General features: G+C 36.9%; 1 long non-coding RNA gene across 1 annotated transcript in view; it reads right to left on the bottom strand.

Annotated features, from left to right (window-relative positions):
- Positions 1 to 6,451: 6,451 nt before the first annotated feature.
- LOC125938734 (uncharacterized) overlaps positions 6,452 to 15,388 on the bottom strand; it is a 32,498-nt gene continuing 23,561 nt past the window's right edge. Inside the window, exons 3-5 of the long non-coding RNA XR_007462796.1 lie at positions 10,116 to 10,327; positions 8,940 to 9,119; positions 6,452 to 6,586 (exon numbers count right to left, since the gene is read on the bottom strand). This is a non-coding gene — a long non-coding RNA (uncharacterized LOC125938734). The remainder of the gene's footprint in view (positions 6,587 to 8,939; positions 9,120 to 10,115; positions 10,328 to 15,388) is intronic.

Below are 15,388 nucleotides of genomic sequence, written 5' to 3'. Positions count from 1 at the left end.
AAAGGTAGTAAGTAAAGAATCTTTAATTTATGAAACTGAACAAGTTGACTTATCCAAACATCTCTAGGGCTTTAATGGGGGATATCTATAATTCTCTGAATTGTATTCCTTTCACAGTGATATTGTGTAATTCCATTCTATTACCCTTGCTTAACATTAATGAGATAAAAAGATCACATTATGGCGATTGATGTTCTTCAAATTGAATGCACGTTTCCATGTACAAAGCTGGCTGCTAATTTAAAAAACATAGCATGTAACATAGAATCATGACCATGGTCATCACTCAGCTGGGACCAGATAGCATTTTTTATCTATTCATTGGATTTAACAAGGCATGAGATGGAAGCAGAATACAAAGTGTGGGTAGATTATCCCATATCCCTCCTTTTGGCCAATTCTTGGCAATCTCAGCAAGGAAACTGAGGCTTCATGTTTCCATGGAAATAAACCTCAAGGTCAAAGGGGCATATGGAAGGTCAGACAATGACAAAGGAACATCTGAGAGGCCATCTGGATGAGTGACCTGACATAATTAGTCATTAATCCCACTCTGGGGAACAATAGAGCTGGCAGAGAGTGTGTTTGGGCTTTGATCGTGGTCTGGGTGATCTCATGGGGAAGAGGGAAAAAAGCTCCACTTGGTAACTAAGCAGATTACCCCGGCATGCTATTAACTAAAGACGGGGTGGCCGAGGAGGCCAGTGGGATACGCATTTTACATATTAGACTACATTTCCCTTTACTTACCACAGTCCCCTCTAGGGCCATGTGGCTTTCGGATTAGCTTCTGGGTAGCATTTTTTACAGTTTACAATGGAAAGAGAGCAAGAGTCCCAAAATGCGTTGCTTAAAATTCTCAGGCAACAGATGGGAAGATAGCTGGAGAGCCAACGGCATTAGCCAGCTTGGTTTACAGGTGTCAATATTTACTAAGCAAAGTTTGCCAGGGTGCCTTTTGGGAAAAAGCAGAGAGAATAGTTAATCAGTAAAACAATAGCAATCAGTCCGTTGTCTGTTTTTAGCAGAATGGTTAGAATTATAAGTTGTCTTAAATGGTAAGAAGTACTCATCGGCATCTGTCTTTCTCTTTGGCTCTTCTTTTTCATGTTTATTAGTCTTAGGTGACTGTGATCAGTTACCCCTCACATGTAGCTGGAATCCTCCTATTTGAAGAGTTGGTGATGTTTTGAGATTGTGTGCATTTTTGTAGGATGTGAACATGCTAGCAGTCTTTATAAATGCATGTATTTCGACACCTGCTGAAATCACCCTCTGCCCCCCAGGGATAACTGATTATACTTGCTGTGTAAAGAATGGTGGCCAGATGAGGTAGTAAATATATTGGACCAAAGTCTCTTTATTAGAACAGCTTTCTGAATAATGAAATTTAAAAGTCATTGTGAGGATTTTAATTTTGAAACCAGAATCTGCTTAGTCATTTGGGTGTTATATTCTGGTAAACTACACGGGGCAGTGGAAAGAGCACTGGGCTGAGAGCTGGGGAGCCGACACAGAATGTTATACGCAGTCTGCCACTAATTTGTCATGCATTTTGTGAGCATTTCTTCGTCTGTGAAAGGATGGGTTGTGCTATATCAAGGATAGCAAATATTCTCTTTCTTGTAATGCCAACGATGATAGGTGGGTAGTGGCTGCCTACACATCCACTGAAAGTTGAGAAAGACCCTGAGGGGTGTCTATGCTTAGTGGGAAAGAGTGATTAGTAATGTCTGCCATTTGGTGGGGAAAGACAAATGGCATGAGTGTTAAACATGTATATCTCCAGATTTGAGTATCTTATATATCGCTCTCAGCTCTATTTTAGAGAACTTAGGGGAGGAGGCTATTTACATAAATACTTTAACAACTATTGAAAGTTGTGGCACACATTACTGTTATCATTATTCCCAGTAGTGGTAGTAGCAGTAATGGGAACTGCAACCCAGACTCTTGCATTAGGTCCGGTCCAGAAGTGACAAGGATGAAAAAGTCAAATGAGTTTGGTTACCAATATTTAACTGTATTTTCTCAAGCAGAATGTGGGTGCCTGAGTCACAGAATGTACTGACAGAATTAAGATGTCAAATCAAGGCTGAATGTAACTAATGACAGAAAATAGCTCTTATATAGTGACATGGACAATTGTTATTTGGTCATGTTTCTTCTTTCCGTGTGAAAGGTGAATTTTGAACGTACATCTTAAAAACTCTAATTGTGCATTCAGCTGTGTTTTGAGTTAACACTAATCCTCAAAGGCTGCTCAGAGTGGCTAGACATAGATAACACAGGTACATGTCCATGGACGTTTTAAGTTTGATGTGAAGTGTGGCATACAGAGCTTTCTAGATTTCTTTCTAGATTGCTTTCACTGAGGATAAAATGGAACTGAGCATCCAAGATTTTGTTCTCCCTGCTTGTCCCTTTAATCTATTATAACAGGAGTCTGTTTCTCTGCTGACATGTTAATTCACATGAATGATTTACTTAGGCATTCTTGCTGATGCAAAAGATTTCTGAATTCCCCTCTATGATTAGAAAGTACCTAAAATCAGCATGAAATATAACTCGAGTTATATCATCATAATGGCTTGAGTTATTCAAGGGAGTATCCTAATATCTTTTATTTATGGAATGTCTACATGTGGGAATTTTTACAGAGTTTCAGGTGTTTAAAAAATTTTAATACTCAGGGTGCCTGGATGGCTCAGTTGGGTAAGCTTTCAACCTCGGCTCAGGTCATGATTTCACAGTTGGGGAGTTCGAGCCCTGGGTCAGGCTCTGTGCTAACAGATCAGAGCCTGGAGTCTGCTTCAGATTCTGTGTCTCCTTCTCTCTCTGCCCCGCCCCTGCTCACACTCTGTCTCTCTCGCTCTCTCAAAAATGAACATTAGATTTTTTTCAAATTTCAATACTCAATTTTCACTGAAACTCTCTTAGGAGGTCACCTAATCACTCTCATGTTTGAGTCTATAAGTTCTAGGAAAGTTGTCTGAAGATACCCACACATGGAAAGTGCTGGGGTTTGCTTCCTTGGCCCATGTTTCCTGGTGTGCACCTGCTTCAGCTCTTTACTAGAGAAGTTCACAAGTAGATAGAAATGTGCCTCATATTCTCTTTTTTCCCCCAAATTATCGTGGTGTAATTGACAAATAACATGGTAAAATATTTAAAGTTCACATCAGGGTGATTTGATGTACAAATACATCGTGAAAAGATTTGCACCATCTCAATAATACATCCATCATCTCACATATTTATCTTTCTTTCTTCCTTTCTTTCTTTCTTCTTTCTTTTTGTTTTTGTCTTTGTTTGGTGAGAACATTAATGTTTTACTCTCTTAGCAAATTTCAATTATATAATACAGTGTTGTCAATCATGTTTTTTTTTTCTTTGACCTTTTGTCATTTAATATTCAAAACCTTTAAGTAATACTCCCCCAGTACAGGTATGTAACCCTGTGTAGCTATCATGTTTTGGGTTTTTTTTAAGTAGTCTTTACACCCAACATGAGGCTCAAATCCACCACCCTGAGATCCAGAGTCACCTGCTCTCCCAACTGAGCCAGCCAGGTGCCCTTATTGTCATTATGTTTTACATCAGGTCTTCAGAACTTATTCATCTTACAGCTGGAAGTTTATATACCCTTTTACCAACCTCTCCCTATTTCCTTAACCACCCCCAGCCCTTGGCAACCACTTTTCTGTCTTCTGATTCTATGAGTTTAACTTTTTTTCTTTTAATTCCACATGTAAGTGATACGATGCAGTATATGTCTTTCTCTGTCTGGCTTATTACACTTCACATATTGCTTTTAAGTTCCATCCATGTTGTTGCAAATGGTAGGATTTCCTTCTTTCTCATGGCTGAAAAATATTCCTCTGTGTGTGTTGCGGGGGTGTATGAAAAGTCTTAAAAATATGTTCGGCAGAGATTCACAAAAATCCCAGAAAAAATTCACAATTATCACACCAAAATTCATCATAAATTCCAGAAATTGCATTACTACCCATATTTTTATTTCTTTAACATTGATTCAAATAGTTTTCAAATGTCTCTATAATTGCAAACATCCACTAAAATATTTTCATCACAAAACTGATAAAAAAAAAATTCTGTCACTCTTGGTAAAAGCTCCAAGAGTTTTTCCTCTATGAAAGTCAGAGAAAATGGCTGGCATTATTTGATCCATTTTTAGAATGAGTGTCCAGGTCTTGGTAAAAATAATTGAAACATTCAAACATGGCCCTTTGATTTCTTCTGATAATGAAATGCCGTCATCTTTTGTCATTTGTCCTGCCACTCTTCTTTAAAATTGGATTCTTTTTTCTATGAAATAGTTAATGGCTTATTTCATAATTTCTGTGGACCAATCAAGGAGTGATTGTAAAGCTTGATGTTTTTATTGTTCATTGTTCAAAGTGAATGTCAGCTCTTTGTAAACATTTCTTTGCATCTGATTAACCTCATTTATAACTTTATGACTGAAAAAGATCTTTCAGAAAAGAAAAATTTATATAGTCATCGCTGTTTATTTCATATTTACTGTTTAGTTAGAGGACTATGTAGCACCCTAGGGGTTGCAGAGACAAATTACACCCAAAGTGAGGTCAAAGCATTTCAACCTGTTAAGAACTTTTGCATGTAAGTTGAGCTTACATGTATAACTGAGTCTGTGTATGTTAAAGTATAGCTCAAAAACTGGGAACTCTCTAGGCCAACTTCCACGTAGGAAATAATGCTTATGAAAAGCTAAGTGACAAAAATATGCTCATTTAAAGCTTTCACATAGGGGTGTCTGGTCGGCTCAGTCTGTTAAGCGTCCAGCTCTTGATTTCAGCTCAGGTCATGGTCTTGCCGTTCATGAGTTCAAGCCCCATGTTGGGCTCTGTGCTGACAGCACAGAGCCTGCTTAGTATTCTCTCTCTCCCCCTCTCTCTCTGTCCCTCCCTCCAATCACACTCTTTCACTCTCTCTCTCAAAATATATAAATAAACCTAGAAAAATAAAGCTTTCACATATATCATTGAAAGTCAATGGCAGCCACACTAATTGTCTGGAACTTAAACAAACAACAGATTTGAGGGAGAAGTGTTTTATCACAGATACTGTTAAGAATTGTCCATTTGAGGTGATAATGAAAAGCGGACTAATTTTTCATCAATGTTATTATTTTAAAAAAATTCTTTACAATACACCCCCACCATATGTGTCTTTACTGCCGGTAAAGCCGCTGCCCCCCATACTGAGTATGAGAAAGAAAGTATGATGGGTGACTCCATCACAAGGCAGTTTTTTCCCACCATACTCCTGACGTGTGAAAGGTCTCTTGGCCCAATCGGCAGGAAGATTATGGGGATTTTAATATAGTGAGATGCACATTGTTTCCCAAATTATTGGGACATAATTGGTATCAAGATCTCCACTTTCTCAATTCTTCTTTCTTCTTGTTGGACCTTACACGATTGGGTAGTAAGGCCAGCTAGCCCTTTTACCTATGGTTCTCACCATCGTGTCTCTTTCCCAGCACAGCACAGATGCTCTTCCTACTTCATTATACTTTGTCACAGGACCTCCTCTCTTCAGTTCTTAACTTTTGCAGCTCGCTCGAATGTATTTTCTATTGCTCCATTTGACTGTGGTATTCTATATTTATCATTTACATTGGCTTCTTAGTAAATTAAAAAAATCCCAACACATCCAAGTTTTATCAAACAAATTCAAATTTCTCACTCTACTTTTCAGAGAAGCCTGCCCAGAACCCTGGCTAGAATTATCTCCTTCCTGGACTGAGATCTGAAACTGTTTTTTCTGACATCTCTAATGTAGGTCTTACCACAAATATTGTAATGATTTCTTATATATAAGTTTTTATTTTCCCCTTAGTATGTGAATTCTAGGGGAAGAAACAATTTTTTTCTCTTTCCAACATCTTGTACAGCTTGAGACATAACCAGTGATTAATAAATTATTTTGAAAGTAATGAATAAATGAAGATTTTAGTTGGTGTTGTCTAAGAATAACTCACTGCAATCTTCTTGTTCTGTAGATTTTTTTCCCAAATATATTCCCCTTCTTTTACTCAAAAAATCATACATTGACTTATATATAATTAATGCTGTTATATTTCCCCGGCAATAATTTTTGTCCGATCATGTAAACATTCCACACCTTTCCCTTCACTTGGGTCAGAATCGTCAAGTCCCAGACAATCAGACCTTGGTTGTCAGAGGTGTTGTGTAGAGAACCCAACACAATACTAATTGACACAAGCTATTTCATGCTTTTGAAACCAAATAATAGCAACTGGTGGCTTAAGTAAGAATCAGGGAGAGGCTAATGAACCAGAACACAGAAGACCATATTGTTGGTTTACCTAAGAAAACATATTTTTTCTCAACATACATAAGACAAAATGCATTTGAATGCACGATCATATTTTTTAATGAATATTCTTTATTAAGAAGCTTTGCTTGTTTCATTGGCAGAGATTTTGGATTTCTCTGGTAATACACTTCAGGAGAAAGTGCCGAGCTGGATAATTCTTCATGATATACTTGAGTGATTATCATCATTGAACAATTTCCTGCAAAAAAACAACTATGAACATAGTACTCAGTTCAGTGTTAGGAAATATAGAAATAATATAAGATGTAGCCTTCTCATGAGGCTAATAATCTTTTGAGGGGAGACGTAGCACATGTAGGAAATGATTTGAAAACAATGCAGGGGGATAGAGTAGTATTAAATCATGTAATACAAGCACTTAGTACTAGCTTGCACTACAGAGTATTGGAAGAAGATTCTCTAAGGATCTGTGAAGTTTCTGCCTGTCTTGCAAGCAGAGGCACTGACTGCCTTTGTTCTAAATTATCTTTTCAAAGATGTTTGTATAGTGAACAGACTTGGAAGATAAAGATAGGGTCTTCGTAGGGGCAAAGAACACACTTGCTTACAGCCATTATTGAAAAGCAAAAAAAAAAGATTTGGGTCCCTAAGCACAGGATTTCTCTCATGTAATACAATCCACTGTATGTTTAGGCACCAATTTCTTTCTCCGTGGAACTTGGGAAGAAGAAAATTTAATGCAACTATAATGATACTCAGGATTCTTGGCTTTGTCTTGAGTAATGCAGTCCTTTATCTCTGAACCCTGAGTCTCATGTCCTCTGCCAGCATCTATGAAGTTATAGCAGGCTAATTTGTAAGCTTGCAAGTAGGGTAATGTCTTGGGACTTTAATAGCTCTTGACAGAGAATAGGAATAAAGCTTTATGGAATAAATAGGATTAAAGATGTACCTGAAAAATGAGCATGGTTTGGTAGTGAAAGAATGTTATTCCCAAACAGTGCACTATGTAAAATGGGCTCAGATTTTGGAGGTTCTTAAACTAAGTGACGTGGTTGGATTTGTTCTTACATACTGTATATTTTTGAAGAGGGTGATAAGATGAAAGAAATATTTTAGTAACATTAGTCTGTGTGTTAGAAAGGAGGAGAGAGATCTAAAATCATGGAGGTCCTTTAGGAATTGTAGCAATCTTCTAAGAATAAGAGTATAGGGAGTGAACATGGTAAAATCGGTATCGTAAGAGAAAGAATGAGAAAAGACAAAAAAAAAAAGAGTAATGGGAGACTGTAGCTTCTTATTTCAGGTTAAGCCTTTTAGTGACTAATGGTGAGATGAGTTTTAAAATCAGATAATACTAGCAGTGTGATCTTAATCTAATTAGTTAACCTTTCTGAAACTTAGTCATGAACAAAATCTATCTCACACCAGTTATTTGTACGGATTAACAAAAATAATGTAGGTGAAAGTGAAGAGTCTTCATTCTGCAGTAGTCTTAATTACATAATATAATGCAAATAAAGGGTAGGATAGGAAATAGGATATTTTTGTAAAAGTTGCTGATTTTAAACTAGGTGCTTTTATCAAGTCATTCCTAGATAAAGGGTTTGATTATTTCAAGGTAAGGAAAATAAGGAATAAATTTATATTTAAGAAAATTTTACTAACAATCATATAACCAATTAAAATATAACAGAAGAAAAGTCTTTATTGGAGGGGGGTGGCACAGACAATTGCTTTGGATGACCTTGACTAAGATTTTCAGTTGCAAATCACAAAGGTTTTTTTTTCCCCCCAGTTACTCAGGAAGAAAAGGGGAAAGAATGGAAAAACCATTGGACCACTATGTGTCAAGGTGACCCTAAACTGGTGCTTTGCCAAGTTCTCCCAGAGATGACTATGATGATTTCATGGGATTTCTAGACTGTTCCTTTTATTGTTTACATCTCATTTTTATGCCTATTTCCATTTCTCCATGTCCACCACATAGCCATTGGAAAAGGAGAGAGCATCAAGTACACATCAAGCTGTTTTGTTACTACGTAGCACCCTTAACAAAAGCTTTGCTTGTTAAGAGTCAGAATGAGATCAGGCAAAAGGCTCCTGGGTTTCAAAATCCTATCCATCCCTACCACCCAGTTCTCTATACCAAGCACCATGACCAGGTACTGTGCTCTTTGGCATAAGAACTCCCTGTAGCCTCCACTTTAATTTTGCATCTCTGTTTTCACAGACTTAGGTCAGGTCATGTGTTCAATATGCTCATAGTAGATATCACTGAAAAACAGGTGACTAGTGATTACTGAACAGAGATGCAAGAGAGTATGAAAAAGTTGAAATACTGCATGTTAAACACTTGCAAAAATTAGTTATTTCTCATTCTGAGAAAAATTGATATTGGCTTTCAAATTCTAGAAAGAATGAATAATGGGATAGATTTATGGAAATTTCACTTATACCCTTGGACTTGTCAAATAACTAGGAAGCAGCCCCCACTAGATCGTACAGCCTGGGAGTACTGGGGAGTATGTTCCCTAATCCCAGCACATGCTCTCACTCACCTCTGCTGGATTTCTCTTCATAGTACTTACCACTTTCCAAAATATCATTCACTTATTTGTTATATTGTCTGTATCTTTCAGTGGAATCTAAGCTCCACGAGGGTAAGCATGAGCCAGGGCACAAACTTTTGTTTTTGTCTCCTTTGTTCTTCACTTTATCTCCGGCACTCCCTGGCCCAGAGTATGCCCAAGGAAACAGTTGTGGAACAACTGCAAATATGGAGACCAAAACATGGAGAAAACAAAAGGATACAAATTATGGGTGCTATCGGTGTTTTTCCTCAAGTTAGCAAAACTCTTATGTTTCTTAGGAAGAAAAAGATGCAAAGAAGGACGAAATGGGTAACTGAGTTAGAGTTATAGCAGAGTTGAGAATGTGCTATCAGGACTGGTCTCTAACATCTGTGACTTCTGCTTTCTGGCTCACGTACTAAGGAAGGACCTCTTAGAACAAATTGTGAGAACTCAATAAGTGTCAGCAGGACAGTTTTGCTGCAGCTCCACTTGGATACATCCCACTGTCCAATCTCCACCACTAGTGCCCCTCCTGCCAGGCTTTAGCACATCCCCAGGCACATTCAGTGCAGAGGATTCTGGAAAGCTAAAAATTCCCTGTGCTTGTTTTTATTTTTATTTATTTATTTATTTATTTAAAGATGGGGTTTTTTTTAATTTTTTTTAACGTTTTTTATTTTATTTTTGAGACAGAGAGAGACAGAGCATGAACAGGGGAGGGGCAGAGAGAGAGGGAGACACAGAATCTGAAACGGGCTCCAGGCTCTGAGCTGTCAGCACAGAGCCCGACGCGGGGCTCGAACTCACGGACTGTGAGATCATGACCTTGAGCCGAAGTCGGACGCTTAACCGACTGAGCCACCCAGGTGCCCCAGTCCCTGTGCTTGTTTTTAAAGGGGAGTCTCTCTTGTTCTCTTTCTCTCTTGCTGTTGATGTTACATTTTTTTTTTACCTATTACTTAGGACCTGTCTCCCTTATTGTTATTTGACCAGTGATTATTTCTTCTTTTGCTCTTATCAGACACAGTTAATCTTCCACTAAAACCTGATTATATCTCTTTAACATATCTTGCACAGGACTCTCCAAGATATGACTCTTTCCTATGGCCTCAGTTCTGACCTCTTACTACTATATCATGTTCTGGATCTAGGACCTCAAACTGCATAATTCAGCCAGAAAATGTATTTTACCTGGTTTTGGAGACTTTTAAGCATCGGGAGGTTTCATAGAAAGCTGTGGATTTCCAGTGACTTCTGCAAAACCCAAGTTGGCCATACTTTGTCTCCTTTATCACAGACAACATTCAGCTGAAGTTCTGTCATTACTATGACACAGAGTGGACATGTTCATTTCACCAGCTGCCCTTCCTTTCTGCCCCAGCTGGTGCTGATTATCCAGTTTACTGTTAAGACCAAAAGACATTGCAAAATGAGAGGGCCAGGGATGTGCCAGGCCACATTCCCAATGACCTTATTACTAATATTTACCCATTTTGAAAGACTTAGATCAAAAAACTTCTACTCTATGACATTGCCCTGCTCTTCTCCATGCAAAAATGTATTCACTCATTTGAAACATTTATGGAGGATCTACTAGATAGCAGTGAGGATTCAGCAGTGAAAAGTTTGGAAAAGTGTACAGACTAGGGATATGAATTTGGCAGTCATCAGCATCAGAGGGTATTTAAGCCACACGATGGGGTACTGTCACAAAGAGACAGAGTAGGCATTGGGGGAAAATGGGAAAAGGCTTCCCAATGTTTTTCTCATGTAATTTTCATGATATGTGGCAATTATTCATTTTTCTTTTTCCAATAATTACAAAAGTCCTCAAATATTTATTTCAAAATAATTCAAACCTATGGAAAGGTTGCCAACTGGTACAATGGATAGCCATATGCCCTTCCCCTACATTTGTGGATGGTTAGTGCTTCATCGTATTTGCTTTCTCTCTCCCTCCACCCCCATCTCTCTCTCTCTCTCTCTCTCTCTCTCTCTCAATCATCTGAGAATTATTTGTGAACAACACTGTGTTTCACTCCTAGATATTTCAACACATCTCCTAATGAGAATTTTTACAACCAAGATCACAAAATTTAATATTGACACTATTATCTAATATGCATGTCCCTATTCAAATACTCTCCCATTGTGTAATAATTTCATTTATAGTTTTGTCGATTGGTTGGTTGGTTGGTTGGTTGGTTTTAGTACCTGATCAACAATCACTTGTTGTATTTGGTTGTTATATATTTTTTTTGTCTTTAATTTCAAACAATTTCCTGGACTTTTGGTGAGGGGGGATGAGGATGGATAGAGAGGAATCTTTTGTGTTGACATGTTTTTGATTTTTTTTTTTTTTTGAATCCTGGACAGTTGTTTTCAGAATGTCTGTCGATTTGATTCTATCTGAACTTAATGTTTTTTTATGATTAAATGTTTACTTATTTTTGAGAGAGAAAGAAAGAGCAAAAGTGGGGGAGGGTCAGAAAGAGGGGGACAGAGGATCTGAAGCAGGCTCTTTGCTGACAACAGCGAGCCTGATGTGGGGCTCAAACTCACAAACCGCGAGATCATGACCTGAGCTGAAGTTGGACACTTAAGTGACTAAGCCTCCCAGATGCCCCTCTTTATGATTAATTTAGGTTAAAAATTTTTGGCAAGAATATTACATAGATGATATTATATGTGCCTTATTGAATCACATCAAGGGTACATGGTGTCAGTTTTTCCTATTATTGTTAAATTTTGTAATCTAGTAAGATAATGTTTCCAATTCCATTTGCCTGTATACTGCTCCTAACAAGCTTTCATCCAATAATTCTAGCATCTGAGGATGACCCTAACTGAATAAATTATTTTTATAGTGCTAGCAAAATGATGACTTTCTATTTCTATCATTCCTTCTGTATTTATTAGCTGACTTGTAATAAAGCAAGCATTTCCTTTTCTCCCTCATTCTCTCTCTCTCTCTCTCAAATTAAAAAAAAAGCTTTTAAAGTATCACTTGGGATTCATAAACTTTTAAGAAACATTTCATGTCTTTCTCCCATTCCTGTCATTCTTCGCTTTGATTCTCAGAAGTAATTATTTACAAGCTGTCTCCCATTTAACTGTGAGCCTTTTGAATGTAATAGAATCATGTCGCATGGATCTTTTCCCCTAACACACATGGAAACCTATAGATGTTTATCAAATGAATGAATGAATGTAACTACCAAATCATCTATCAAATTTGCTCATAGTCTTTAGCAATTAAAGCAACGAGATATATATATTATTTATTAATTTGACAAATATTAAAACATGTATCCATATTTTATATTAACATGTGTTAGGGTTTTAAAAAGGATATTCATCATATGCTCCTGGAGGATAATTTAGTAACATGTATTATAAGTATTTAATGAATAGTGGATACAATGGAAATGATTAGAGTTAAAACACCTTTATAGTTTATAAATAACAGATAAAAAACACATTTCCTTCAACTCAACAATTCTATTTCTAGTGGTTGGTACCAGAGACACATTTTTGAAACATCAAACCAATGTTTTATGTGGCAATCCCCTTTTTAGAGTAGACCTATGCAATGGATCAGTGGAATTCATTGCCTTGTGGAAGTGGGGTGGGGAGCTGCCAAGACCAAGGGAATCATTGCTTGACTGTATATTTCACAACAGAGGTTGTTGAATCCATTCTTAATTAAAAGGCTAAAACAAGTACTTTTGATTTTCAAAAGCCAGACTTTAGTGACAAATGGGAAAAGTTTGTATGTTTCAAATGAGTCAGAGCCTGAAAGACTGACCACAGAATAGATAATAAAGCAGGGAAAAATCTAGACTATTATGCAAGCCTTTCCTGGGGCACGAGAGGAGAAGCCAGAGAGAAGGGGATGGAAGTCTTGGAGTCAAATGCCAATGTCCGTTTGAACATCACGGAAAGGAGGTGGTTTGAATGGGAAGCCAATGCATGTGCTCTGTTTTTCATTTGCTATCCTTTCAGGACACTTGCAGAATGCCCTGTGCCAAGAGGAGAGTAGAAATGGCAACACGGCTAGCTTAAAACAGAGAAGGGTTAGGTCTCCATGGGCTGCCCGTAGCTGTCAATAAGCCAGAGGTCGTCATAGGCCCAAGGAAGAATTCTGGGCACAACTGAGAATTAAAATTGTGCATCTTCCAGGGTATCATGATGGTAGCAGGCAAAGGGAGGACCCAAAAGTGGACTGACTCAGAGGGTGACCACCAGGGTGTGGAGAGTGGGATGTGGACAAGCTCCCAGACCTAGCATTTGTCCTAAAATAATTTTTAAATGATATTTTTAAATGTTTAATGGACTGCAAATACTTTTAACATGTATAGTAAAATTTTTGGCCTTAAAACTTTTTTATATACATTATTTAAAAAATATAGGGACAGTTAGTGTTAGGTCTCACATTTAATCCTTTACCAAAAACATATATGATTATTAGATCCTAAAGGTTGAGTCATGAAACATTGGCAATTATATTCTTTATATTTAAAAAAGATTCAACTGACTTGTATATTTTATACCCCTGTATTTGTTTCTTTGTCCAGATTCACTTAAGGGCCAAACTATAAGATGTTCCTCCCATTTGTAACAGGTCACAAAAGACCTGTTAGTCAGGCCCATCTACTATGAAGTCCCATGCTTAGTGAAATTAATACTTTCTACTTTGTTTCATTTAGTTTAAAGGAAAGAGCAAGTTAATTTTTACTACATAGCTGTTTGGGAAAATTTAATTCTCTGTCAGAAATTTCCTATTCTTATTGCACCAGTCTGAGATCACAGCCAGGTCTGTAGGGAGTTTTGTGGTTGTTTGGGGGTGGGGAATGGATCAATCATAGCAGCTGTTGGCATTTAACAGGAAGTTTCCGTTCCATGCCCTACCCATCAAATTATAAATGAGTGGATGAGATGCGATTGGCTAGAAAGCCACACCTGCATCAAAACTTAGAGAATTGCTGATGTGCACAGTTCTCAAATGACTATATTTTTTCCTTTGGGAATGCTGTGAACAATTTGAGAAAGTTCAGTTGTGAAATATTTTCATCATGCTAATGAATGGCTTTTGCGTTTGCTGCTTTGTTTTTTCTTTATTTGATTGTTAAAGTAGATGTGCCTTCAAGTTTTGTTTACCCTTACAATAGATATTTTTGCTTTAAAGAAACAAAGTTTATAAAAATCTTACAAGATATTTTGATATCAAATGGCTCTTACAAATGACTAGCTAATTCTTAGCTAATCAGGACATGTGGGTTAAATTTCTCCTCCTTAATACCTATTGGTTTAATATTGTAAGAGACCTCAGGATACCTCAGCATATTTGTGTTACTTATTGTATTGACTTTCCAAATAGCAATAAAGTCATGGAGGAAATACTAATTCAAGATTTAGGTCCCTTTCCCCAATTATCCCAAACTTTTTGAAGAATAGTTTATATGTAGACATTTATACATAGGCATAAATAGCAGTTAATAGGACAAAATTTTCCTAGTAAAATGCTTTATTTAAAAATGCCCTTTTTGGAAAAGATGCTCTACATCATCTTCAGGAAAATGCAAATCAAAACCACAATGAGATCACCTCATACCTCTCAGAATGGCTAAAATAAAAAAGACACAAGGAAAAAAAACAAAAAAACAAGTGTTGGCAAGGATGTGGAGAAAAAAGAGCCCTTGTGTACTGCTGGTGAGAATGCAAACTGGTGCAGCCACTCTGGAAAACAGTATGGAGGTTCCTCAAAAATGTAAAAATAGAACTACTCTGTGATTCAGTAATCATACAACTATGTATTTACCCAAAGAATTGGAAAATGCTAATTTGAAAGGATATATACACCCTTATGTTTGCTGTAGCAGTATTTACAATAGGCAAACTATGGAAGCAGTCCAAGTATCCATCGATAGATGAATGGATAAAGAAGATGTGGTATATATATACTATATATACATACATACATATATATGTATTATATGTATATATATGTATATGTACATATATGTATATATGTATACATATATATAAATTGTTGAATCACTGTATTGTATACCTGAAAGTAACATAACACTGTATGTTAACTATACTGGAATTAAAATAAACACTTACTGAAAAAAAAAAAATGCCCCTTCTGTTAGAATAGTTGACATAATGACTTACTCTTCTGAGGAGATAACTTCACCAGGCTTTCTTGGTTAGAGTACCTCCTGGCATTACCTGCTAGTATACTTTTTTTCAGTGATATTGATGTGCAGTGCTTGCTTAAGTGAAATTCTCGTCTCACATGACACATTTTGTAGGAATCATGTTTCCATATACCAATCCATAGACTGATGCACATAACCTTGATCCTGAAAAACTAAAGTGTGTTATCTTTGTGTCAGAACAAAGCACTGAGAACCAATACAATTCATTTCTATTTTTCTCTTGTTTTTTTTTTTTAA

This window comes from Panthera uncia (assembly GCF_023721935.1).
Source record: "Panthera uncia isolate 11264 chromosome B2 unlocalized genomic scaffold, Puncia_PCG_1.0 HiC_scaffold_24, whole genome shotgun sequence".
Classification (NCBI taxonomy): Eukaryota; Metazoa; Chordata; class Mammalia; order Carnivora; family Felidae; genus Panthera; species Panthera uncia.
The sequence above is the reverse complement of the archived record's forward strand: the minus strand, read 5'-3'. Positions and strand labels throughout refer to the sequence as shown.